Here is a 27,622-nt window from a genome sequence, read left to right as displayed (position 1 = left end):
ACACATTTAGTACTTGCACAATTGGTCATGATGATGAAGATGACCTTGATTTTGTTCATGATGTCCCTCTACTTGAGAAGGCATCTGAGGCCCTTTACGAAGGTTCGCAGAGAACTCTTCTCTCTGCTGTATTGTTGTTGGTGAACTTGAAGGTTATGAATGGTTTATCGAACATAACAATGTCACATATGTTAAGGTATGTCATATATGTCATAATAAATTGTGAATCATGTTGTACCATTAATATTCTTTATATTAACAAATTATATTTTTTTGTTGTAGATTGATAGGTGAGTTTTTGTTACCACCATCAAATATTCTACCTCGCTCATACCGAGAATTATCTGCCATTATGAAAGATATTGGAATGGAGTATCAAGCAATAGATGCTTGTCCTAATGATCATATTATATATATCACAAACAACATGAATTTTGAACTGAATGCCCTGAATGTCATATCAATAGATATCAAATAGATCAAATAACAAAAAGGGTTCCTCGCAAGGTTCTTCACTATATTCCACACTTTAAAGAAGAAACTCGTAATCTCAGGCTTTCATTGGCAGCGGACGGTGTCAATCCATTTGGAGAGATGAGATCTGTTTACTTAGTGTGGCCTGTTTTTGTTATCAACAATAACATTCCTCCATGGATGTCAATAAAGAGGGAGCACATAATGTTGGCAATGATTGTTCCAGGTATTTTATCATTTAAATATAGTTGTCTAAATTTATTTATAAATATTGCAGTAAAATGGTCATAATAATTATGTAATGTTTTTGTTCATTCGATTAGGTAAGTACCAAGTTAAAGATATGAATGTATATATTGAGCCTCTTATAGACAAGTTGCTGGAGTTATGGAATGGTGCCACTATGTATGACATCTCTAGACCAATAGGACAAAGACAATTTCAATTCCATGCGATGCTTCTATGGACAATACATGATGCCCCAGGGCTAACACATTTTGGTGGTATGTTATAGTGTTTAAGTTGTGCATGAACATTATAATTCAAAAAATTATCATATTTAATCCAATTATACATTATCTTGTAGGTCTTCAAACAAAGGGAAAATTTGCATGTCTTGTTTGTGGTCCAAAGATGAAATGTCGTCATTCAAAAAGTTTAGGAAAGCAGGTGTTTGATGAGTATAGGCACTTTCTCCACAAAAATCATAAGTATCGAAATACTGAAAAAACATCTTTTCAATGGGAAAGAAGAGAATACATCAAAGCCACAAAGAATGCCACCTCACCTGTGGAAGTTGGAATATAATAGAATTAATCATCAAGGTAATGTCATTCCATCTATTGGTTTGTCATAAAACATCTTTTCTATTTTGTTTTGTTTACTGATGATGTGATTAATGATCATGAAGGTCGTGAAGGCATAAATGACCACCTTCCTAAGGGACTAAAAAGTTATCCTCGACAGTTTAGTAGGTTTCCCTACTATGAGCAATTACAAATTGTTCATTTGTTTGATAGTATGCATATTGGAAAGAATATAATAGAGATAGTATGTAAAATATTGGATGGAAGGCGTGACAAAGGAAAAATTGTCAAAATATGTAGTGACATTCAGGATTACAATCATGCAATGATAAATGTCATTCAATCAAATAGCCATGGAGACCAGATTAATATAAGTAAGCTTCCTTGGTTATTAACGGACCAGCAAAGAAATGCTATAAAAGAAGTCATACGAAAAATTTGATTTCCCACAGGATTTGCTGCAAACATAAACAATCTCATATCAAAGAAAAGTGAATTTGGGCCAGGGATGAAAATGCATGATTGGCATACCTTCATTAAGGTAATTCATGTTGTGTTTTTCGTATGTATTTAAGTACTGCATGTATGTGTACTTTTCATTGTATTATTTTACAAAAAAATGAAAAAGAAGTTTATAATTGTTGTAGTACGTTCTACCTCTATCTCTCCCGGATGACTTTGACAATAATGTCAAGCAAGTCATATATGATCTTAGAAAATACATGAGGTAAGTAGTGATATTTGTTCAGTTCGTTGTATAGATATTATATTTGCTATTTGTTTTACTTGTTATGTAATATATTTTTTTGCGTCTTGAATATCTTGTAGGTGGTTGCCATGTAAAGAAATCCATAAAGATGATATAAAATAGTGGAAGAGAAAAATTCCTCATTTAATGTGTGAAATGCAAAAGTGTCTACCTCCAGCTTTTTTCAATGCACAAGAACATTACCTCATACATCAAGTTGAGGAGATTGAATTGTGTGGACCTGTACACACTAGGTCAATGTGGATGGTTGAGAGGCACTTGAAATTTTTGAAGGCTTTGGTTCGACAAAGAGCACATCTTGAGGGTTCTGTGGTGGAGGGATATATGGTATACCAGACTATGGTGTACATTTTTAAACATCTTCTTAAGTTTGCAGCAAAGATCCACGTGGATTGCATTTGGGATCCCAACCCCATTAACAAATTCGAAGGGGAGTACTTGATGGGGAAAGGTAGATTGAGGAAAGTGAGAGGTAATTATAAGATGTTATTGTAGTTAATTAATTCTTAATCTTCAAAATAAATCGATTGTAAGACGTCTATTTATTTTTTGTACAGTTGGTCGAGAGTGGGATGCACTACATTTGTATATTGCAAACAATCTTGATTGGATGACAGTATGGATTGAATATTGTCAACATTCTGGATGCACGTTAACATGGGAAGGTGTGGCTTCATTGGTTAAAGAAGCTCATCGTAATGGAGATTCCAATGTTACACAAAGGGAAATTGATTTAGCATATGGTTTAAGAGATAAATAGGTACATATAAATTTAGTAATCACCCATATGTTTATCAACTCACAATGCCATAAATTTTACATGTTTGACATATCGCAGGTCAAACACCACAACGCTATGTGCTACAATGGTCATAAATTTTGCATAAAAAGTTGGATGACACGAAGAAAACTTGTGATTCTGGCATCACTGCAGTCTTTGAGGTGACAAATATTTCATCGAGAAATGACATACATCCTCAACAGTCTCAAAATCAATACTATGGCATTTTGGATGATATACTTGAGTGTGACTTTAATTCCTTCAAATTAGTTTTGTTCGTCATCAAATGGTACAGGCTACAATTGAATAAAAATGATCCTGATAGAACTATTAACATGATAATGGTTTTACAATGCTAAATACAAGGTCATTTGAGCCAGTTGGGGATGAGCCCTATGTTCTTCCAAGCCAATGTGAGCAAGTATTTTACTCAGAGGTTCCACATAAACCGGGTTGGTCATTTGTTGTTAGACATGATCCAAGAGGAAGGCCGATAAAGTATAATGTGATGGAAGAAGAAGATATCAAAGAAGAAGATACTGAAGAAGTAGAAGATGAAGTGGATGATGATCACGATCAACAATTTATCAATGATGAAGAAGAAGAAGAAGAAGAAGAAGAAGAAGAAGAAGAAGATGATGATGATGATGATGATGATGATGATGATGATGGTAATGGTGATGGTGGTGGTGATGGTGATGGTGATGATGGTGATGGTGATGGTGATGGTGATGGTGATGGTGATGGCGATGGCGAAGACGTTGATGGTGATGATGATGGCGAAGACATTGATGATGATGATGATGATGATGATGATGATGATGATGATGACGATGATGTTGGCGATGATGACCTTGATGTTCATGATGATGAAGAATGAAATGTATGAGGTATGCGATTAGTATATTATCTATTTAATATTGACTTCTTGAAAGAATTTTTTGTACATAATTAATTCATTATGTTTGAATTCTAATGCCATTACATAACTAACTCATGATGCACCTTTTAATATGGAGATGGAGATAGGGAGAGTGACTATTTATGTGACATTTTTTAAACTATGTTTATTTAAGGAAATTTGATTGTTTATTAGTTATGTGATGGATGTTGATTTAAAATACATATGTGATGGATCACATGTTTATGATGATGCATGTGATATTTTTTGAACTTTGTGTTTATTTATAGAATGTGGATTGTTTATTAACTATGTGATGGATGGTGATATATGATACATATGTGATGGATTACATGTTTATGATGACACATATGTGATGCTAATTGTGATGCTCAATTACATAGATGATGAAAAATCATGTGATGCTTATGATATGTATGCATTTATTGTTTATCAACTTACAAATGTAGTAATGCTTATGATGCTCAATTGATGGTGTTGATTTCAGGTATAGTCCCTGTGTGATGCTGCCACCCTTGGTGGGAATAGTTTTTTGACTATAGACATCATTAACCATTTGGTTGAGGATCCTACATAGTCTACATAAAGTAAAGGTAACGAATTAAAAATTTTACAATGATTTTGATGACAACATCTTTTTATTATTTAATACTCTTTTTGTCTACAAAGTTCATGTTGTTCATGTTGTGTACTATGTAATTTTTAGCTAACATAAGATAATTGGATTACATTGTACATGACCTTGAACCCCTTTGACGAGGATCCTGCACAGTCTCATGGATGGACATGTATAACTAGTCAATACACCCTATAGAAACAATTTTTAAAAAAAATTACTTGGAAAACAAACTTCCCCAATTTTTCAAACCTCAACATTAGCAACAAATCTAATTTACAATTATCAACACTTGAGGCCCCAGTTGGACTTATTCCAATTTTAATCCCAAAATCAACTTTAGGGTTGACATCTTCATCAACATTACCCTCATTTGCAAAATTTCTCTCATTACTAATTAACTCTCTCATTTCATGGAGTGCAAGTACCCCCAAATAGGTATTTGTCAGATACGTCTTCATCGAGTGAGGAAAATAAAGGAATAGAAAATGAAAGTGACACATGTAGTAAGTCTACAATAGGAAGATCAACAAGAGGTCAAACGATTAGAAGAAAATTCAATAAACGCATGAAATATTTCCTTGCTCAAGGGGGGTCATGTTCTTATGATGATGAGACCAAAGGCGAAATTGAGGTGCCACTGAGGTACATACATCTATAGAAACAATGGGTGCCCAAGGAACTTCCTCCAATAAACACCGATTTTTGTGTTAGCGATAGGATATATCGCATAACATCTTCGTCATTGTAAGGAAGTAAAGTAGCGGAAACAACTTCCTACACTAACCTTGAGAGGAGGGTAATGCAAAATTTTTTCAGATTGTTACAGCAGTTACAAAAAACAGAAATAGATATAATAGCATTCATACCACAACACAGTGATTTACGTGGGGAAAACCCTTTCGGGAGAAAAACCCCACCCTCCAAAAGCAGCTCAATATTTTATTCAGCAATCAAAAATAGATTACAAAATACTTGCAGAGCAAGCTCTTCATAGGAGTAGCACTAATCATAGATTCAGAGGCAACTCAATAGCCATAAGACTCTTACACACAACCTCTATCTCACACACCTCATAAATAGGAGATACAATACAAGAAACCGTCAAACGGTATTACAAAACCATGGGCTAAAACCACCCAATAAGGTGTAGCCGACCTTATCTCCCTTCTATGACATGTTAAAGCACACATCAACATGTGTCGCTCCCTTTTACAGCTCATTTATGTGTCCGATACAAATTATTTTTCCTATTTCAGGAGTACAAACTTCCGGAGGCCATAACTTGAGAACCGGGTGTCCGATTGACGAACCGTTTGAAGCGCCGGAAAGATCGCGAAGTGCTCTATCACCTCGTAACCCGCTTCGCCGGTTACGGCCACTTTTCAGGGCATTTCGGAGCCTCTAAAGTCCCCAAAATTAAGTTTAAACATTTTATTGCACCCCTCCAAGACGAAAACTTTAATATCTTCAAAATTAGCTGTGACCTTGCGACGAAACTTTACCAGAATGCTTATCTAGCCAACCAGAAGCTTCAGGGAGAGTTTCACACCATTTCATGCTCAAATGAAAACTTACTATAAATAGTAACCTCACATAAATGCAAGGTTGAGACACCATTTTTCCCAACAAATCTCCCACTTGTCGAACACCTTGCATGAGCGGAAGGGAATGTCAACACAATGAATCAATTGCTAGGGGCCATAAGGCCCATAGACTCTGAACACCATCTAAACTTCTCTGTGCTCACAGCCTTAGTTAAAGCATCTGCAACATTCATCAAAGTTTCCACCTTAACCAGCTTCACCCTACCATCTTCGACCATATCTCTAACAAAATGATACTGAATATCAATATGTTTGGTCCGGGCATGAAATGTCGGGTTCTTAGCTAGGCTAATTGCACTCTGACTGTCACAGTAAATTGTCACTGTACCTTGTTTTATTCCAATATCCGAACATAGTCTCTTAAGCCAAATGGCCTCTTTACAAGCATGAGTAGCTGCCATATACTCTGCTTCAGTAGTGGATAGAGCAACCACAGCCTGTCGCTTACTCATCCAACTAATTGCACCACCAAACAAAGTAAACACATAAGCACTAGTGGATCTTCTGCTATCAATATCACCTGCCCAATCTGAATCCACATAACCATGGATATCAAGGGAAGTCATGTCTCCAACTGAATTACCATGATAACACAAAGAATACTCTGAAGTACCCTTCAAATATCTGAAGACTCTTTTGACTGCATCCCAATGAACTCTACCAGGATTAGACATATATCTAGAAAGTACTCCCACTGCTTGGGCAATGTCTGGTCTAGTATAGACCATAGCATACATCAAGCTTCCAACCGCACTTTGGTAAGGCACTCTGCTCATGTCTTCCATCTCCAATGGGGATGTAGGACAATCTGAAACAGATAGTTTCATTCCAACTGTAAAAGGAACACTCAATGGTCTACAATTCTGCATGTTGAACCTCTGTAACACTGAATTCACATACTTACTCTGGCCTAGCCATAGCTTTCTGTTCACCCTATCTCTTCTAATTTCCATCCCAAGAATGTGCTTTGCTGCACCAAGATCTTTCATTTCAAATTTAGCAGCGAGCTGAGACTTCAGTTCTGAAATCATACCTTTCCCTTTACCAATGAATAACATATCATCAACATACAATGCAATGAATAAGAAATGATCACCATAAGATTTATAATAAACACAGTGATCTGATTTAGAACGTTCAAATCCCAAACTCAACACATATGTATCAAATTTCTGGTACCACATCCTAGGACTTTGTTTGAGACCATATAAAGATTTCTTCAATTTACAGACCAAATTTCTTTTGCCTTTCACCACATAGTGCTCCGGCTGTGTCATATAAATATCTTCCTCCAAATCACCATGAAGGAAAGCAGTTTTCACATCCATTTGCTCAACCTCTAAATCATAAGCAGTAGCAATAGAAAGCAAAAATCTAATGGACGTCATTTTTGCAACAGGAGAAAATATCTCACCATAATCAACACCCTCAACCTGAGAGTAGCCTTTTGCAACCAACCTTGCTTTATACTTCTCAATGCTTCCATCTGAACCAATCTTTTTCTTGAACACCCATTTACAACCAACAGGTTTTCGTCCTTCAGGCAATGGTACAAGATCCCATGTATCATTCTTTTTCAAAGCTGCCATTTCTTCCTCCATAGCAATCTTCCAGGATTCTGCATCATTCATACCTAATGCCTCTTCTACAGATTTCGGTTCATCCACACTAGTATTCAAAGCAAAAATACATCTCCAATCATCAGGTGAATACCTTTCAGGTGGTTGTCTATGTCTTGTAGACCTTTGAACAAGCTGAGTTGGAGGTTCTTCCTCTTCTTCTGAAGATTCAGAGCTAGACGAGCTCTCCTCAAATTCTTGCCTATCTAGGGGTCTCGATTCAACTCTTTCAGGTGTAGAAGGAAGTTGAATCACATCTTCCTTTTTAGTCTGTTCTGGCTGCAGTGTAACAGAAGGAGACTTAATTTCTCTAAAAATAACACTTCTACTGTGAATTACCTTTTGTGCAACAGGGTCCCAAAGCTTGTATCCTTTCACACCATAACTATACCCGATGAAGATACATTTCACAGCCTTGTTCTCCAACTTTGTTCGCTTCTCCTTTGGCACATGTGCATATGCCTCGCAACCAAAAACTCTAAGATGTCTCAATGAAGGCTTGTGACCTGACCATGCTTCCATAGGCGTTTTATCAACAAGAGCTGATGTAGGAGACCTGTTAATTAGGTAGCAAGCAGTGGCAACAGCTTCAGCCCAAAACTTTTGTTCGAGACCAGCACCACTCAACATACTCCTAGCCTTCTCCATCAGTGTCCTGTTCATTCTTTCTGCAACTCCATTCTGCTGTGGAGAATACGGAGTTGTCTTCTGCCTGTTAATTCCACAGTTTTTACAGAATCTATCAAAATCATTAGAGCAAAACTCACCGCCATTATCAGTTCTCAAACATTTTATTTTCTTTCCAGTCTGCAACTCAACCATTGCTTTAAATTATTTAAAACGACTAAAAACTTCAGATTTACTCTTTAGAAAATAAACCCATGTCCTTCTACTAAAATCATCAATAAATGAAACATAATATATGGATTTTCCAATCCAAGAGACATCTACTGGACCAAACACATCAGAATGGATAAGATCCAAAACACCACAAGTTTTATGAGAACTTGAGTAAAACTGAACGCGGTTTTGTTTTCCATAAATGCAATGCTCACAGAAATCAAAGTCAAGGTTACAGTCATTCAAACCTTCAACAAGGTTTTTATTTTTCAAGGTCCTTAGACCCTTTTCTCCAATGTGGCCAAGTCTCTGGTGCCATAACATAGTCTTCTCTGCAGGTAACTTTGCTTCAGACGAAAGAGCACCCTTAGGTACCCAAAAACCATTTCCATCTGCTGAAGGTGAAACCTTCAAATCTTCCAATGAAGTATCCGCAGATTTACTTTTTACAGAAGTGCTATTACACTCAACAGTGTATGCTTCAAGCTTATACAAAGTGCCAAACCTGACACCTCTAGCAACTACCATAGCACCCTTAATCATCTTACATCCTGCTTCAGAAAAGACTACCTGCACACCCGCATCTATCAGTTTGCTCACAGATAACAAGTTTCGTTTTAATCCAGGGATATGCAGCACACCATTAATCCTTTTTATTCTACCATCAGAAAACCTGATTCTAACTTTACCTCGACCAACAATGTCTAGATGTGAATCATCACCCAAGTACACCTTACCTCCATTAAATCCTTCATATTCAGAAAACCAATCTCTATTGGAAGTCATATGAAAAGATGCACCTGAGTCAATTAGCCAGGCATCATTACCTGCATGAGTCGCCAAAGCCGCAATAAAGGCATCGCCATCTTCCTTGTCGGACTCAGAATCAGAATCGAACTTTTTCTTTTTCTTCTTCTTTTCTTCTTTGCAGTCCTTACGGATGTGACCCGGTTTACCGCAATTCCAGCAAATGACTTTGGACTTTCCAGGAGATTTCGATCTCCCTTTGGATTTGGACTTGCCACGCTTCTCATTCTTCTTGCCTTTCTCCTTAGGTCTTCCACGAACAGTTAGGGCTTCCTTTGAACTGATGGATACCTTCCTTCGCATCTCTTCACCGAGTAGGGCACCCACCACATCTTCAGATTTCAAAACAACAGAAGTACTACCGATAGCCTTAACAAGAGAATCCCACGAATCAGGCAAAGAGCAAAGCAAGATCTGACATTTTTCCTCCTCGTCCATCTTAACACCGACGGATACTAATTGAGCCACAATCATATTGAATGCTTCTAGGTGGTCTGCAATTCGTCCACCCTCTTCCATCTTCAAGGAATACAATTTCTTTCTTAAGAAAATTTGATTTAATAAAGATTTCACTTGATACATCTCACCAAGCTTAGTCCATAGCTTCTTTGCAGAGTTTTCTTCATGGACATTGATTAGAACAGAGTCTGCCAAGCACAGTCTGATTAGACCCTTGGCTTTTCGGTCCATAACATTATACTGAGCTGCCGCAGTAGGATCTGAGGGCCTTTGGACATTTGCATCAACATCATCCCAAAGATCTCGATCTATTAGCAGATCTTCCATCTTCAGCTTCCACATCTCAAAATTACTTCCATTAAATTTCTCCACCTCTATTCTCCCTGACGAACTCGCCATCTGAATATTCCTGCAACAAGATCAAAAAGTGTCTTCTGCACAAGCTCCCACTCAAATCTGGATTAGTTCAAAAAACCCAACTGCCCACAATTGAAACCAAAGGTGATCAGGCTCTGATACCACTTGTAAGGAAGTAAAGTAGCAGAAACAACTTCCTACACTAACCTTGAGAGGAGGGTAATGCAAAACTTTTTCAGATTGTTACAATAGTTACAGAAAACAGAAATAGATATAATAGCATTCATACCACAACACAGTGATTTACGTGGGGAAAACCCTTTCGGGAGAAAAACCCCACCCTCCAAAAGCAGCTCAATATTTTATTCAGCAATCAAAAACAGATTACAAAATACTTGCAGAGAAAGCTCTTCACAGGAGTAGCACTAATCAGAGATTCAGAGGCAACTCAATAGCCATAAGACTCTTACACACAACCTCTATCTCACACACCTCATAAATAGGAGATACAATACAAGAAACCGTCAAACGGTATTACAAAACCATGGGCTAAAACCACCCAATAAGGTGTAGCCAACCTTATCTCCCTTCTATGACATGTTAAAGCACACATCAACACATGTTGCTCCCTTTTACAGCTCATTTATGTGTCCGATACAAATTATTTTTCCTATTTCAGGAGTACAAACTTCCGGAGGCCATAACTTGAGAACCGGGTGTCCGATTGACGAACCGTTTGAAGCGCTAGAAAGCTCGCGAAGTGCTCTATCACCTCATAACCCGCTTCGCCGGTTACGGCCACTTTTCAGGGCGTTTCGGAGCCTCTAAAGTCCCCAAAATTAAGTTTAAACATTTTATTGTACCCCTCCAAGACGAAAACTTTAATATCTTCAAAACTAGCTGTGACCTTGCGACGAAACTTTACTGGAATGCTTATCTAGCCAACCAGAAGCTTCAGGGAGAGTTTCACACCATTTCGTGCTCAAATGAAAACTTACTATAAATAGTAACCTCACATAAATGCAAGGTTGAGACACCATTTTTCCCAACAGTCATTACATGGTTTAGGCTTATTTTCCATGGATGGCATAAAGGTCTATTACAATAGAGTTGCTGAATTGATGGAGTTTGTTGAACCTTGTTACAATTACAATAATTGGATGCAGATTGTTAAATATAAAAAAGCAAGTGTAGGTATGCACTGTCAGCAAATTATATACAACAAAAACATAATGATCAAAGTAAACGAGTGGTTGTATACATTGATGGTCAGCCAAAAGCAACAGGGAATATTGCAGGTTTTATAAATAGTACATGACCTGGGTCAACTAATAAACAACCCAATTGCATATTTGAGGCGTGCAAGGGAAATCATGTATTTGTATGTGCGATAAAATCAATAAGTGCAGGCGAAGAGCTTCTAAATGATTACAGTTTGAATCTTATAGATACAAACAAAGTTAATATTATGGGGGTGGTACATACTATATACCATTTAAATTAACCAACCTCCAATTAATGAATCTAATATACCATTTTATTATGAAGTTTTTTGCTAAGTCTATTGGTTTAATTTCACTAACGTTTTTTATATTTTTTCTTTGTCACAGGGCAACATGGATCCATCACATATCGCAGACAGGGATGTAGGTTGTGAAACTTCTACCAAGCAGGTAAACCTCATTGTAACTGTACAAATTAGATAGAATCAAACTTTTACATTATTATGTTCTTTTTTTTAGTGATTTATACTAATTTTGTAATTTTTAATGATATTCTTGACACAGACGGATGTTCGAGGAAAGGGAAAGGGAGTTGCAGTACCTGCGAACCTCTTTAGGGATGTGGAATCATTAGGGTTAAGAGATGATGACCCTGAAGATTCTACACACCCTATGGAACTCTTAAAAAAGCCTCTTAGAAAAATTAGAAAAGAGATTGTTGCTTTGGCAGTCGTGCATCCTATTACTGATGAGATATGAGAGAGGGTGGAATTATTGATTCAGACAATAGAAAACTTGCAAGTAAGCAGTAATGAAAGCTTTAATTATAACAAAAGTTCAATAATGGTTTATATTTTATTCTCTTTTATGTCATTAACTAAAATATGTACGTATTGTTTTTACAACAATTTATCTGCCCTCATGAAAGTCATTGCCATGATCAAGGTGTTGGAGGATCTTCAGGTGATGATGATTTTCTTGTATTAACGCTTGCTTGGCTTATCACTCTGAGTAACCAAAACACATCATACTTGATACTGTCAATTTTCAAAATAAAGGTCCATCCTTGTTTACAATTCTTGCACTTTTCATATATTTAATGTATTATTCTTTAGGTGCTGTCAATGTTCCTATGCAAATGTCGTCGCTGCCTCATCAGAGGTTACCCTCACCTGTATTGCCGATTGCAATGTCAGCAACACATACCATGCAGACATCCTCTATTGCACATCTTATTAGCCCACCCACTATTGGTAGATCCCTCTTTTGCTCTATCTTTTGTCATGTGTTTATTTCCCTTCAAGGGTTCTTTCTTGAATTCTAATGTCATTTCATAGTGGATTCATTTTTTGCAGGAGGAGATGCACACGAGGATGTGCTAGAGGTTACTACTGCTAAGAACATACCATCGTTTCCTAGATCTTCTCATATTGCTAGTATGGGAATGTTGCAGGCCACATTGGTAGTGAGCGATGAAGAAATGATTCCCTTAAAGATACAAAAGGTTCCAGGTACTTTAAAATTATTATTATATATACTCTAATTGTAATTTGCTTTATGATCACTCGTTTTGGACTAATGATCCCATGAATTTTTTGCAAGCAATGATATTTTTTATAAACATCTTAGTGACATTGCATTGCAGATATTTGGGCCCACCATACGTAAAAGGTGGTACATCATATGTGAACTAACCCTAATCCACTATTTTGATTTTATATAATTGCTAGAATAGTTTTCCTTTGATCCATTTCTTGAAGTGTAATAAATGTAGCTTCAGTTCATTTCTGAATCTAACAGGTTTGTTTTTGCTTTAAAAGGTGGAATGACCAAGAAAAAATGTTAAAAGATGAATTGACAAACCAAATGGTTGAGTGGTTTGGAAATGACACCTTTGACAAAACCAAGCTCCTTGAAAAAGTTGGCACATATCTAAAGTATGTGAGGGACCAATACAGGACCCATTTAGAGAGGAACCTAAAGTATGAGTGTCCCCCCATGATTCCAGAGAGGGAGTGGAAGGACCTGATTTTGGATGCCAAGGAGAGAATTGACGCTAGAAGAAGGTACGATATACTATTAATAATGTAATTATGTACTAATTAATTACTCTTTATATTTATATAATCTAACATATTTCAAACTTTCTATAGACAGAGTGACACATCAAAGGCAACCAAGGCAAGACAAGAAAAGCATGGGCAACACAAACTCGGCTCTGGTGGTTACATGAAACTTGTTGCATGAATTGTAAGTATCTCATGTAAATGAAATATTAATACAATTAAACATATTAATTTGTAATTAGAGTAGTAATTAATGTAACCTTTTTTGTTAATATTTTAGAGCATGTAGTCGGTGGTGACCAAGTGGAGCATGATCTGGGTACACAACATCAGGAACATGATGTTCCCCACTTAGGTAAAGAGGACCACTGTTATTCCTTTAAACAAATATAATTACAATTGGTGTTCAGCATTAATGTAACCTTTAGTATTTCAACTCCAGATGATCTAGAGGGTGTTCAACATGTTGAGGTTGAGGCTACACAAAATGATGTAGCTCCATTAGGTAAAGAGCGCAACAATTATGTTCTCTAAATTAATGAAATACTTGTAACAATAATATTATTTTTTTTGAATTTAACCCATTTCTTTGTTATTGCAGAGGATACCCCTTCGCTTCAATGTCCTCGTCCTCTATATAGGACTAGGCATACATTGAGATCACAAGCAGTTGGCGGAACCTCTGCAGAGGGGGGAAATGATGAAGAAACCGATGTTCCACTTAGTCTTTTCATAGCTTCAAAGAAAAAACAAAAAAAGAAATGATTGTAATCTAACTTATTTGATAATGACTGATTTTTATGTGTTAGTGAATGCAATTATGTGCTAATTAATGGTTATGGATGATATGTGTTAATTAATATTGATGAATGTTACGTGTTAATTAATGTTAATCAATGTTATGTGTTAATAATTGTTATGTGATATTAATGAATGAATGCTATATTTTATTAATGGTAGAATGAATGAATGAATGTTATAAGATGTTAACAGGGAATTTAGAGTGATGTTAGGGGGGGGGGAGGGGCCAAATGAGCTTCCACATTCACGTGGTTGGCCTTGTTAAGTAGAGAATATTAAACTATTCTCGAAACCAAGCGAAGCTCAACAAGATAACACATTTTTCAATATTTCATTATGTTGCACAGTTAATCTTATTGAATAATGTATATTGAATCTTAATTGCAAGGTCCAACAGAGCCAACATGAACAACAACACCACAAGTTGCTGGGTATAATGAACTCCCATATTGTCTTGTCTATACACAAACAATATGAGTTGCTTCTAGTGTTGATATCCAAGGCGAGACTGCAAAAGTTATGAATATGCCTCATCCTTGTAAGTTTTTTTATTACTTCTAAGTCATGAATATGCCTCATCCTTGTAAGTTTTTTTATTACTTGTAAGTCATTAATATTGCTCTTTAGTTGATTAAAATCATTTTAGTGAATGCAAATCTTGATTATTATAAAGTGATATTTGCACTATCAATATCAATTCCAAATTGAAACCCTTTCAGTGCATGCATGTTGTTTGTCAAAATGCCATCTCAAAAGTATCAACAAACAAACATTGGCATTCACAAAATCAAGAGAGACAAACTGAAAATTAGCAGTAGAGCATTCAAGTAAACTGTTTGTCAAGAAGCATAGTTGAAAAGATGAAAAAGAAATTGGTTTCAAAACAGGGGTAGACCATTATAAATTGGCAACTTGGCATCACTTCTCTTCTTACTTCTCCTAAACCCTCTTGCTCTGCACTCTCACTTTTTCACCTAGCGCTTGGGTAAGTTGTGAATATGCCTCATCCTTGTAAGTTTTTTAATTACTTGTAAGTCATGATTATTTCTCTTTAGTTGATTAAAATCATTTCAGTGAATGCAAATCTTGATTATTATAAAGTGATATCTGCACTATCAATATCAATTCCTAATTGAAACCCTTTCAGTGCATGCATGTTGTTTGCCAAAATGCCATCTCAAAAGTATCAACAAACAAACATTGGCATTCACAAAATCAAGAAAGACAAACTAAAAATTAGCAATAGAGCATTCAAGTAAACCGTTTGTCAAGAAGCATAGTTGAAAAGGTACAAAAGAAATTTGTTTCAAAATAGGGGTAGACCATTACAAATTGGCAACTTGGCATCACCTCTCTTCCTACTTCTCCTAAACCCTCTTGCTCCGCACTCTCACATTTTCACCTAGCACCTGGGTAAGTTATGAATATGCCTCATCCTTGTAAGTTTTTTAATTACTTGTAAGTCATGAATATTGCTCTTTAGTTGATTAAAATCATTTCAGTGAATGCAAATCTTGATTATTATAAAGTGATATCTTCACTATCAATATCAATTCCAAATTGAAACCCTTTTAGTGCATGCATGTTGTTTGCCAAAATGCCATCTCAAAAGTATCAGCAATTCACAAAATCAAGAAAGACAAACTGAAAATTAGCAGTAGAGCATTCAAGTAAACTATTTGTCAAGAAGCATAGTTGAAAAGATGCAAAAGAAATTGGTTTCAAAATAGGGGTAGACCATTAGAAATTGGCAACTTAGCATCACTTCTCTTCTTACTTCTCCTCAACCCTCTTGCTCTGCACTCTCACTTTTTCACTTGGCACCTGCAACTCTCACTCTCACATTCACAGTTGTCAGCTTCTTGATCTTTGTTTTTGTGAGTCGAAACAAAAATAGGAGGCAGTTTTATAAAGTTGGTGGGGTTTGGGTAGGGCCCATAGGCTGTGAGGGTTTGACCTTGGGCATGGAGTTTGAAAAAAAGGCCTGATTTTTTTTAAATCACTTATGGGTTGTTTGGCCATGGGAGATGCTTGGATGTCCCTGAGATGGTCAAGAGGCTCTTGGGAGTCCCTCAAACGTCTCAAGGATGTCCTAGAGATGTCTCAAAGATGATGGCATTGGATTGCACTGGGGTGGTAGGGGGATATCCCATCCAAGTCCCTGTATTCTGAAGGTGTCCCCATTTAAAAAACAAATAGTTTTGGGGGAGAAAATGTCCTTGTGGAACACTGGTTCCAGTACATACGTCTTGGTATGAATTTTTAAATAAGACAACAAAATTCATAAAAGAATATCTTTAGATTCTATATTAATCAATAAAAGATGTTTCTAATTCAATGTATGTACCAAACCCTATTACCATCAATATAACAACCCTAGCCTACAAATTGGACTGGTTAATTTTCTCCAATCAAACAAATATGTAATCACTCCATAAAGTAGGTACATTAAGCACACATTGAATTATAAAATAACTATCTATGATACATCAATATGTGAAAGTTTAATGACCTAGATATTAGGACTGTAAAATACTATATCGTATCCTAATTTCTAAAATAACCCTTTTTGTGTGATGTGTGAAGTACAATACACAACTAGGAATTATGTTGAGTCAAATGCAAAATTGGTACTAACCATGGAAGCTGAGGATAAATCATGAACAACATATCTGAAGCAACATAGGAATGACTCAAGTGCAAATGAATGCTAGGAAATAAAGTAGAAAACAATGCAAAATTAGGTAAGAAACTAGGTGACGATAAACCATGAACAACTTGAAATAATCTTTAATTAATGATCTATGTGATCCATCAACCTGTGACTATGAAATGTAATCTGCAAACAGTAAACTTGTGGACCATTAAGAACAAGAAGAAACTTGTTAGTAGATCTGCCATTTCTTGTCAATCAATCATCAAAGAACTTGTGATCTGCCATGCACCATGTATGTCGTATACCATATCTATCTACAAACATTTTGTATCGAGTAAAACACATTTATTGATTCATTGAACTTGTTTTGCTTGGATCCAAACACCATGGAAACGTTAGCCATTAATCCTAATAACCTGTGAACCATGGAGTGCAAACTAAATGGAATCATGTCCAAAATTTTGTTTAAAACAATCTAGGGAAAATAGTGGGATTCCAATTATCCATCTCAAAACACCATCATTAAAACTTCCATGTTCAATATACAAAAAAAACTCTATTTTTGTAATCATTTTACTCATCAATATATTTTTTTGCTATATAAAAGTTGGATTTATATTAAAAGAAGTAAATATTACAAAACCATTTCAGCACAGTTTGTATCCCTATCATTTATCACTATTTCTTTTTGATAAATTGTTGCCGTTTTCTAGTGGTAGTGTTGTAGTATTGATTAATGTGCTACATCATAATGTGATCAACTTAAAAGAAGTACTAAATTTTACCTGATATTTCTTTTAAATTGAGGGGTGATTTAGCTATATCCTCTAAACCAAGCATTATTTTATCATATTCATTGTCAGCATTCCTTCAATATTTGTTTGTGAATATTTAGGGTGACATGATTAGCATCCTCCCCTTTGTACAAAATTATTGATTACATGAAATGGATTTTTATGTCATTTTTCAATATACCATGGTTGTATATGTTTATACGTAAAGTTATGAATCCAAAATTGTCAAATAGATGTTACATAGATAACAGTCTTTCTTTCTTGCTATCTATTACAGATAATGGAAAAGTTTTCATTGTCCTTTAATTCTCGTATACATTACTTGAACCCAGTCTATGTGTCTTTATGGTCGAAGTCATGGAATTTCAGCAATTTAATTCTTAGTATATAGCAATAGCCTATTAGCAAGCTAACTCTAGTGAAGACTAATTTGAAAGAATTCATAAAATAGGAGTTGTCAATGACATATATTGACGCTTGAGTTTTATGTTTCTTTTGTTATAGGCTCCTTTGATGTAAGGGATAAAGAGGATCGATGGATACAAATATGGGTTAAGAAGGGGGATATGATTATCCTCCCAGGAGGAATCTATCATCGATCTACCCTCGACACAAACAACTAAATTAATGTAAATGCTCTTTTATCTCAAGGACACTCACTATAAATCATTTCTTATATGAACTAGAGGATACTATTATTGTTTCTTTGACTTTTATCATAGATCCTGAGGCTTTTCCAAGGCGAGCCAGTCTGGACAACATACAATCATCCTTGTGAGGAGCATCCTGCTAGGTAAGACCCCTAATACTTGTAAGACCAAGATGAGAATTTCAATTTGATTGTTTTCAAGAAAACCTAAACATTCTAGTTTTACATATAAAAATGACATATTTTTGTGATGGCATGTTCCAATATGTATTTTCTTTTGATAGATTGGTTGTAGGTTCTAGAGAGGACCCACTTCCAAAGAGATAATGTTGTTATAAATAGGCTATTGGTAAAGAATAACTGAAGAAAATCAATGAAAAACTACATCAACAATATCCAACACAGTCAAAAACATTAATCTAAAGATTCTTTTTAGCCCTCATCTTTCTTGACAACTTATTTATCTTTTGATAGCACCAAACTGCTTGAGAAGGATCTTCTTACTCAAAGAAAAAATGAGATAAAAAATAATCGTCCAATCACTCGAATCAACATCAACCATGCCAGAATTTGATGTTGCAAGATCCAAGATGGATGTTGCATAACATAGAGAAGCCATCATTTGAAGGAAACAGGAACCCAGTGAAGACATTAAGAGGGCATGAAGGCACAACCAAGGGCCATTGAGTAGAAGGCAAAGGAAAAATATTGGAAACAAGAGGAGGAGCACTTGGAAAAGAAGGTAGGGAAAATAGCAGTCTAACCAATAAAGAAGCTGAACTCTGAGGGCAAACTACCAGAGATAGCAAGAAACTCTCCAGCCAAAGGAGGGGAGACAAAACCAACAATCTTTGCTTAGGGAGGAGCTCTAGACCCCAAATCTGAAGAAAGAAACAGAGCTAAGAGAATTGGATAACAACAAGAATGTAAAGTGCACCCCTGATTTGCTAACCAATTTTTTTTTTCACTTTTTTGTGATTTAGTTTTCAGACATTATAACAAACACTTGACATGTAAATTACTCAAATAGTATGCTTTGCAAAATTCTGCAGCCAACCGTTTTTCCCAAAATACAAACAACAAGTATTACATTAAATAGTTTGCTTGCAATTCAAATCACAGTGTTTCTGATTTGAAACAAGTTTATTGATGTCTGAGTTCTAATATCATTCATGGATAAAAACTGTTAGGAAATATATTATTAGTGTGAATTTTGTTACAATGGTTATGAGTTGTTTTAAACAACTGACTAATTCTAGAGTCAGGTAAAACTACATGGAGAAATTTGTCAACCTTTCCTTCATTTAAACCAAGTAAACCTTTATGTATATGTATATGCATATGCATATGGATATGTATTTTGAAAAGTACTCCCTTAATTTAAAAATTATTAACAATCAAATGATTGTACTTAAATTAGTTGAGCATAATTGGTGAGGGTGATGATATGTTTCTTGATTATACCATCCACAAAATGCTCAAAATTAAATGAAAATCTTTAATGAATACACAAAACTATATACATATGCATATACATATACATATGCATATGGATATGCATATGCATACATATGCATATGCATATCCATATGCATATACATAAAGGTTTACTTGGTTTAAATGAAAGAAAGGTTGACAAATTTATGGTGATCTCTTGGTGACCACACCACAATTAGGACAATGATCTCAAACACACATTTTACTGTTCTCTTGGTGATTGTGCCCAATTGTGTATGTCTTGCTTATGTATGAAAATGGTATTTTGTAGCTTTCCACCGACGATGTATTTGAGATGTCTTTCATTTAGATATGGCATGAGCTTAGTCCTAGAGTGAGACTAGGGAGCTGGACCATCTCAACCATGGTGCACTTGATCATATTAGCTTGAAACCAAGGTGCCTCATATTAGCCTCAAACCTATGCCCCCTACTGGTAGGTGGTGGGGATAGAATATCATTCCCTGTACATATCAATGATTGGATAATAATAGATTTTTTTTGATAAAAATATTATCATCGTCGGAATTACGACGAATACCAAGCTTTCCATTGATGATGAAATCAGCGGACATACAGCGTTCTCGTTGGTGAAAAGGTTCTAGAGTCATCACACTTTCGACTCAAACTACACAAACATCCGACAAGGATGTTGTACATGCGATAGCACTTCATAATCGGACAGTTGTCGATGCCTCCGAATGGACCAACGACACAAGCGTCGAACAAACAACATCGCCGTCGGTGTGAAGTTCCAAATTGTCATCGAATTTGTGAAGAAATCTACTGAAGCATCCGACAGGGATGCTGCATGTCTGACGACTTTTTTAACTAGAAGAGCGATCATGCCCACCATCGGCAGAGTCCATGGGATTGTCGTATTTCTGACAGTCAAGGGCATCGTTGACAAATCCTACGACGAGTTTTCGATGGCTACTTTTGTCGACACTCCGACAAAAATTTGTCACAATTCTGACAATCAACTGTCGAAAATTAGCTTCGAATGTACTAGTGTGCTATCGGTGATGATTTTGGGTGGTTTGTGGTCACCACCTCTAAATTTGCTCACATGGCTCTAGCTATTTCACCTCCTAGGAGGGAGGAAGGAGAAGAGAAAAATGGAGACAGGTGGTACATGCAAGACTCGACCCCTGGCACCACTGATGTATGGGGTAGGAAAGATGATCAAGATCCTCCCCCCTTGGCTGCCACTACTTTGGCTACCTGAGGAGGTTTTTTTTAATGAATAGTTTTGTTTTATGGATCCGTTTTCTTGCCGTGTGACTCTCGTCTAGTGATCTCGTATCCCCCGACCTTTTTTTGTGAATATGTACTTTAATATTAATTATTAATAGAGAAGGCCTATTCATCAAAAAAAAAATTAGTAAAATTAAAAAAAAAATAAAAAAAATAAAAAAAATTATTCAAATATGAAACTTGTGAAAAAAGTCGCAAAGGTTGATAAAACTTTCCAAATGAATTTATTAGAATATATCTTCATGATCAATGAAGAGGTCCATAAATCAAAATTTTAATGGTTAATGAAACTTCTACAAGAATAAAATTAAATCAATAAAGACGGCCATGAATTGAAATTTAAAAAATTAATGAAGCTTATTAAAGAATAAAGTTAATCTAAGCTTTCTAAAAATTTAAAAATATCTCTGAGCTAGATAAGGGGAAACTGGTGTATATCGATGAAATTCCTTAAAAATGAAGTAGTTCGAAAGTTTGACTATGTGGCTGCAACTTGAGTTCTCAACAATTTTTTTGAATCATTTTCCACGCATAAATAACACTATGAGTACTTTCCACGCAATAGAAGGGGATTTACATCGAACTTCGTTTAGGCGATTAAACCGAAAGATTTGAGAATAGTCAATCGTCTGTTTGAAGAAAACAAATGTTGGAATTATCAAGCTTCCCAGAAGGTGTCAATAACATGCCATCACTCTCTATAAATACGACAACCTCTGCTTCTGAACTCATCAATGAGTGAAATTATAAGCTCTGCTTCTGAACGTAGGTAGTGAAATTTCAAAAAACAAGTCTGAAATTTCAAAAGGTTTGTAGAGAATTTGTGAATCTATGGCTAGAATTGGAAATGGAGATGCAAACCAATATTCTTTTCATAATACTTTGCTTGAGAAATCAATAGAAGATTTGAAGGAGCTTTTGTTCCACAGAGACGTCTCCATTATTGGTGTGCATGGTATGGGCGGTGGTGACAAAACGACTTTGGCCTTGGCTTTATGTGATGATCCCCACATCAAAGGTGACATATTTTATCCATGATTCTTCTGCTGATTTCCCCAGCTTAAGGATTTTGTGGTTGTTTTGCAGCTTACTAAGAACACAATTGTTTTTGTGGACATCAGGTTGTTTCGCAAATATAGTTTTCATCACTGTTTCACAATCCCCAAATCTGAAGGGAATTTTAAAGATTTTATGGGAGAAGATCTTTGGGAAGAATGTAGCTGAGTTTCAGAATGTGGAAGATGCACGTATGGAGCTTCAGCAGCGGTTTTTAAGGCAGTCTAAACCAACTTTGGTGGTGTTGGATGATGTTTGGTCCAGAGCTGATTTGGAAATATTACTATTTGAAGCTCCAAGATACAAAACCCTCATAACAACCAGAGATACTTCTACCATCCCCAGAAACGCATCTACTCGGCTGTATCAATGGCCATTGTTAAACAAAGAGGATTCTCTCTCACTTTTCTGCTTATCGGCATTTGGACAGACATCAATTCCAAGTACGGCAGATGCAAATCTAGTCACAGAGGTATAGTTTCTCTTACCGTGAAAACAATAGATGTTAATAAACCAAAAGCCTAATGTCAAATCAAATGAGAACAACATAAGTGAAAGGAAATTATGAGCTTACTTGGGTTTTTGCTTTGGTACATTGCAATTATTGTATGTTCTCATTGTTCTGGTACTTTCAAGTACTTTGTAATCCACAAAAGTTATAGCTCAAATTGTATAATACAATCTCGTTGCTTTTAGATCATAGAGGGCTTCCTTAGACATTAAGAAAAATATCGTTATTGTGAATGACAGGTGCAAGCCGAATGCAAGGGTTTGCCTCTTGCTCTTAAAGTGGTTGGAAGTTCTTTGTACGGGGAACCTCATGTGGCCTGGGAGAATGCAAAGAAAAAACTTTCCCAAGGGCAGTCCATATCCATTTATCACGAAGAAGGGCTTTTCAGATGCCTGAAGACCAGTATTGATTGCTTGGATGATGTTGGGAGGGAATGTTTCTTAGACACAGCCTCATTTCCAGAGGACAAGAAAATTTGTGCTGATGCACTGCTCAACATTTGGATTTATGTTCGGAAGATGGAGTGGCAGGATGCCTATATTATGTTACAGGAACTTGCAAGAAGAAATCTCCTCAGTCTAATAAGCAATCAAGGGTAAATGTCTTTCCTTGCATATAGATTTCCTGTTTTCATTTTTTTAGAACATTGGGCTGACTTGATTTTTGCAATTATCAGAATCCAATCAACAATCTCGTACGGATGTGCCTCTGAGCTGTTCTTTTCGCAGCATGATGTGATGCGAGACTTAGCCTTGTATTTGGGATGTCAGGACAGTATAGTCCACAGAAAGAGGTTACTCATGCCCAGGAAGGAGCATTGCCTACCAGGGGAATGGGATTTGCTTAGAGATAGACAGTTCAGTGCTCAAATTGTATCTATTCACACAGGTGGGATATTTCGCCCAAATACTTATTAAGTGGCAAAATTTGAAGGCTATGTGAACTATTAACAAATATTTAGATTTTTTGTGTTTTTGTCCTACTTCCTCATATAAGTTATATATGATTGAAGCAAAATACCTTTGATATCAATTTTTTTCACTAGCTAGTAGTTTACTTGACCGCTGAAAGATGTTCTAATTCAATTGCATATGCGATTTATCTTATGCAGGCTCTATGGCTGAGAGTGACTGGTATGAGATGAATCTTCCGGAGACAGAGTCTCTGGCGTACTCTCTGGTGTTACACTTTTCTGCAAGCGAATACTTTCTTCCTCCATTTCTGAAAACTATGAAAAAGCTCAAAGTTTTAATAGTATGTAATTTGGGTTCAGAGAGGGCCACAATAAAAGGTCTAGATGCCTTGCCTTCACTCACACAACTCAGATGTGTTCGCTTGGAGGGGTTGCTTCCACCCGCTATTCCCAAACAGAGTAAAGTAATACAAAACTTGGACAAACTTTCTCTAAGCTTATGCGAAGGGTTTGTAAATATGTCCACATTCAATGACACCAACCTGCAAGAGTTTAACTTGGGCCACTGCAGCGATTTGGAGGAATTGCCCCTTGCCATGTGTCATATGCCCTCTGCTCAGAGATGGTCTGTTACCAACTGCCATCTGGTTAAAAAATTGCCATATAATCTCGGAAATATGAGTTCTCTAAGGATGTTAAGAGTATCAGCATTACCAGGCCTGAAAGAGCTTCCGGTATCAATTGGAAAACTTGGGCAGCTGGAATTTCTAGACATTTCACTATGCGAGGGCTTGGAAAAACTTCCTGATGAAATAGGTGAGCTCAAGAAGTTGAAAGAGTTTGACATGAGAGAGTGTTATCATTTAAGGGAGTTGCCAGATAGTGTTTGTGGATTAAGCTCCAGATAGTGTTTGTGGATTAAGCTCCCTCAAACATGTTATCTGCAATGAGAATATTGGGGTCAAGTGGCTACGAGCTAAAGCCTCTTATATCCCTGATCTCAGAGTTGAAATTGTGGAACCACAATTCATTTTTCTGACCCTAACGTTTTAGTGTGTATTAAGTTATGAGTGCTCTGTAATTAGGTTAGATGATCATTATTATTTGTATAGTTTATTAGATATTTCTATGTGTTGGATTTTGATATGCACATGGACAATTGAAAGAGTTCTAGGTGTTGGTTTCTGGGGAAGTATGAGTAGAATTCACTTTGGATTGGCTTGAAGAGTGAATTTTTTCCCGAATCTGTAGCACAACAGTAGCTTCAAGTAATTTCTGTCATCAAGTCTAAATACCAAATGGATTAAACACAAGTATTTTATTCTATGATCCCCGTGTCTCCAGTGTAATTATTTTAAAGCAAAGAGCGAATGTGGAGTTTCTCAAGACAAACCTGATAAAGCGAGTTTAGGTGAAACTTAGTGCAATTCAGAAGCCAAAAACGAAATGCAGTTCAAGGAAAATGTAAGAAAAAATGAATACAAAATATCGATTCTTTTTCAACTTACATAAAAATGAATACAAAATATCGATTGTTCATGATGGAAACGTTGTTTCATCCATTAAAATGCACAACAAATACTTTCCATCAATGACCTACTCTACAAAAAAAATATTTTTGTTGTTCCATAAACTTGATTACCATATTGTTATTGATAATACATTTACAAAGGTGACCAAATCAACTACTATATTATGATTGGTAATAAATTGAAAAAGGTGAATGACTTTCTTGACTAAGCAATGAGTAAATTTAAAAAAGTGTACAACAAAGCTACAATGCAGCCAAACCTATTACTCTAATTAAATGTTATGAATAGTGAATGCAACAAATCGACATATATTTGGAAGGATAGTTGTGATGAAACCCCTTGCTTATTCAAATTCAATACATACTCTTCTCATAGTTTTCAAGCCTTTTGGACTATATTTCACTCATGATATTTTTTTAATTCACTTAACAATGATTATCAATTCAATTGACTAAGTATTCTCCCTCTAGCTTAGAAGTGTTGACATCATAACTTCTCCATTCACCTTGGTGTTGTCAACTCAATATCATGACTTATATGCTTATACGAAGTGGAAAGTTCTCAAGATTATGGATATCACTAGACCTAGACCTAAACCTTGATGGGTTCATTCATGATGATCCTACCTACATATTTCCTTTGGAAAAAAAAATGCTTCATAATCTGCACATCAATAATAAAGGGAGTTCATTCTCTCCTCTTACATGAGATCTCTAATCTCACTTTAAACCATGAATATTCATTAGTTGTAAGCTATTAACTTAGTCTAATTATAATAGAATGATATTTATTTTTCATCAAGTGTCGGTGCCATACTAAACATTATCAATCAGTACTATACAAATCTATCAAATACATATCTAGGTCATATCATTTCATAATCTTCAAATTCTCATAATGATTGACTCTAGCATACATCAAATATTCACACTTGGGGAATGACTCTAACATACATCACATATACACAATGAGTAGTTCTAACATACATCACATAATATAGTGACTAGCTCTAGCATTCATTAGAAATACATAGTGAGTGGTTTATACACACATAAGTAGTATAATAGTGAAAAGCTCAAACAGAAGGGTAGCTAACTAACACTAACCTATAGTGCATCTCAAATAGAAAAGGAATATATGTGCATTACACTATACACCATGGGTCCCACTCTTTTCCTCGTCTTTCTACGCCAGTGGGCAGCTAGGAAGAGGATGTGATGCATATCATATTACATTAGGGGTCCATCCTCAACTTAATTTGGCTAATTGTACCAACTAACAATTAGGAAGAGGATTCAATATATCCCATAGTACACTAGGGGTGTATCCCCCATTGCATAGATTTCTATAAGTAGCTAACCAACCTAGCTTGGTGGATTCAAAGGCATCGATTCACAACATTAAAATATGGTTAGTATAATATGGTTATAATGCCATTAAAATAAATCATTTTTACTTATCATGAAATCTACAAACCATTCTTAGATTAAGGAAACTTTGTTCCTAGTTCATAATGGGTATAATTTTTATCATAGATTTAATCTAAAATTGATATGCCCCTAAGCTTGTAGTGTGTATTGGGTTATGGGTAGTCAACTTGTGGCTACCTTAACTCTTAATTAAGCTATATTATCTATATTATATTGTTATTTAATTATTTAGGTCATCTTAGAGCCTATATAGTGTTATTTAAGTTGGTCTGAGTGGTATCCTCGACATAATCATATATATAGGATTAAGGTTGGTTATTCTCATCATATTGATTATTGCATTCTCGTTGAAGACTATTGAAGGACCTCCTTAATGTGGCATATTATTATCAATTATTTGTAGCATATTTCATATTATGTTCTCTTGTGCAAGGTAGTTTATAACAAGTGATATTAGAGCTATGATTTTGGGAAAGGTGGACAAAAACTTAGTTTTTGAATTTATTAGAATTTCTAATTGATGTTTGAAGATCATATAGGGAAGCTATAGTCAAAAAATCTAGTCTCTATCATCATTATATTGCAAGTTATTGCACTTTTATGATTTTGATAAATTTACCTTCTAGACCATAAAATCAAGGTTATTTTTTTGAATTTTTTACATTTTTGAAAAAGCTCATCAAAATTCATCTTGGGTATATTAATTTTAGTTTTTAATTTGAATCCATTCACATCGTGAATTGGTCATATAAAAGATAGGTCAATTGAATTTGATAGAAAGGTTATCTATTGAAAGCATTTTTTCTTAAACCCTAGTGTTAATGGAAGTTCCTAATTTTGACAAAAGTTGAGTTGCATTATAATAGTGGTACAAATATAAAAGAGTTGATGGTAAATATCTAGCATGAAAATTATGTTTTTACTTGTGTAAGAGGTGAGGCCAGACAAGGGTATGGACCATTGGATGAGTACTTTACTTTTTTTGATAAACTAGAACAAGCTTTCTTACATCTATGGGATCCTAAAGAAGAAGTATACGAATAGGAGGAAGAAAATAAATACAAGACAAAAGAGGAAGAATAAAATAAAGAAGAAAAGGAAGAGGAGGAAGAAGAAAAAGAAGATAGAGAAGTAGAAGACGAAAGTTTAGAGGAAGGAGATAATATGGGTACATTCACTTT

General features: G+C 35.6%; 1 pseudogene; it reads left to right on the top strand.

Annotated features, from left to right (window-relative positions):
* Positions 1-21,951: 21,951 nt before the first annotated feature.
* LOC131042731 (putative disease resistance protein At5g47280) lies at positions 21,952-24,904 on the top strand (annotated as a pseudogene).
* The last annotated feature ends 2,718 nt before the right edge of the window (positions 24,905-27,622 follow it).

This window comes from Cryptomeria japonica, unplaced genomic scaffold, assembly GCF_030272615.1.
Source record: "Cryptomeria japonica unplaced genomic scaffold, Sugi_1.0 HiC_scaffold_465, whole genome shotgun sequence".
Taxonomy (NCBI): Eukaryota; Viridiplantae; Streptophyta; class Pinopsida; order Cupressales; family Cupressaceae; genus Cryptomeria; species Cryptomeria japonica.
Note: the sequence above shows the minus strand (reverse complement) of the source record. Positions and strands in the feature narration are given on the sequence as shown.